Raw genomic sequence first — 2212 nt, forward strand, 5'->3', positions numbered from 1 at the left:
CTGACCCGAAAGTCGATTCAGTCAACTAAAGTGTAGCTGAATTGGAGCAGCATCGCAAGCAAGAGCAAGAGCGAGAGCAGCAGTGCGAGCAAGAGCAGACCAGGCAGGGGACCGAGAGCAAGAGCAGAGCAGCATCGCGAGCGAGAGCTAAAGCAGCAGCAGCTCCTACTGATGTGGACGTCACCGCCGAGGGAGCGACGCCATGGAGGAAGTGGCCGGCGACACCGCCATGGATGGAGCCGCGCCGTGTCGGCTCGGGATCGAGCGCCGGCAGCAACGTGAGATCGAATCAAGAAGAAAATGCAGCGATTAGTGTACAACCTCTTTGGTGGCGCCGATTAGGCCGCAGCTTCATCCGAGGAAATGGTGATGATGATGCTCTTCCAGTGGTGCAGGTGAATACGGCGGTGTGGGATTGGAGGTGGCACGAAAGACGAGGGGAACATGGGGCAGCTCCTTGGAGGTGGAGGACGGGGTGGCTGAACCGATAGGACGACGAGATCGACGACGGATCCTCATCCGATACAGTGGATGAGGGACGTCGAGGTGTTGCTGTGGACGACATCGTTGGAGAAGAGGCTCCGGCTGGGTGGCGGACGGAGAAGGGTGTGGGGTTTCATCGTGGGTTTTCGCGGCCTTGGTGTACGAATGGGTGGGCGGATGGGATGGCAGTGGGGAAACATGGCTTAGGGACGCTATCGGTGTCAAAACCGGCGGATCTCGGGTAGGGGGTCCCGAACTGTGCGTCTAGGCGGATGGTAACAGGAGACGAGGGACATGATGTTTTTACCCAGGTTCGGGCCCTCTTGATGGAGGTAAAACCCTACGTCCTGCTTGATTAATATTGATGATGTGGGTTACAAGAGTAGATCTACCATGAGATCAAGGAGGCTAAACCCTAGAAGCTAGCCTATGGTATGATTGTTGTTCGTCCTATGGACTACAGCCATCCGGTTTATATAGACACCGGAGAGGGCTAGCGTTACACAGAGTCGGTTACAAAGGTAGGAGATCTACATATCCGTATCGCCAAGCTTGCCTTCCACGCCAAGGAAAGTCCCATCCGGACACGGGACGAAGTCTTCAATCTTGTATCTTCATAGTCTTGGAGTCCGGCCGATGATGATAGTTCGGCTATCCGGACACCCCCTAGTCCGGGACTCCCTCAGTAGCCCCCGAACCAGGCTTCAATAACGACGAATCCGGCGCGTATGTTGTCTTTGGCATTTGCAAGGCGGGTTCTTCTCCATGCTCCATGTGTTTGTCGGATAGTGTCCGGTTGCTTCATAAATACTGCGCTCCTTGGCTTCCGCGTCCAATAATGGACTTCTTCCACGCGTCGTATGAATGCGAAAAGCCAGGGTATTTTTATGTCTTACCCCCTAGCTGCGCAAATAAGCTACCTATAAGAGAGGCGAGGATCCAGATCCAAATCACACCATCCTCCTTCCACAAGTACTCATCGAGGCGCATCTGACACAAAACCCATTCCATCATGGACAGTCGACGCGGCTCCTCTTCTCGCGCTCCCAGCCCTAAGCCAGGAGATTGGAGGAGATGCTCGGTCCCGCACAGCGAGTTAGTGACGCTCCAAGCAGAGGGATATCTTCCCCCGGCCTTCATGGTTCCGGTTCAAGCCGGACTGGCCACCTACAAGGGTGGGAAGTAGACGAAGAGCGCCCCCAATCCCTCTAAAGGAGAGCGGGCCTGCTTCGTCCCCTACTTAATAAGGGGACTCGGATTTCCTATACATCCGTTTCTCCGGGGGCTCCTGGAGTTCTACGGACTCCAGCTTCATCATCTTACACCTGCCTCCATTTTTCACATCGCGGGCTTCGTAGCTCTGTGTGAGCTGTTCTTGGGCATTGAGCCCCATTTTGCGCTGTGGAAGAGGTTGTTTTGCCTCGTACCCCGCTCTCATGAGGGGTCGATATATCAAGTGGGCGGAGCCGAAATATGGCGCATCGCCGGGACCGGATACCTGTCCGGGACCCCGAAGAAGGCGTCCGAAGACTGGCCTTCGGAGTGGTTTTATATGGAGGACGCTCCGCTGCCGGATCCAGTCCGAATCGGCCTTCCGGAGTTCAGCAACGCTCCACTGAAGAAACGCCTGAGTTGGCGCCCACGGAGCCCTCAATGAGAAGATGATAGGAGCATCCATTACTTGATGGGCCGGATACGGCTGCTAGCCCATTCCGGATTAACCATGATC

The sequence above is a fragment of the Triticum dicoccoides genome, chromosome 5B (assembly GCF_002162155.2).
Source record: "Triticum dicoccoides isolate Atlit2015 ecotype Zavitan chromosome 5B, WEW_v2.0, whole genome shotgun sequence".
In the NCBI taxonomy this organism is placed as follows: domain Eukaryota; kingdom Viridiplantae; phylum Streptophyta; class Magnoliopsida; order Poales; family Poaceae; genus Triticum; species Triticum dicoccoides.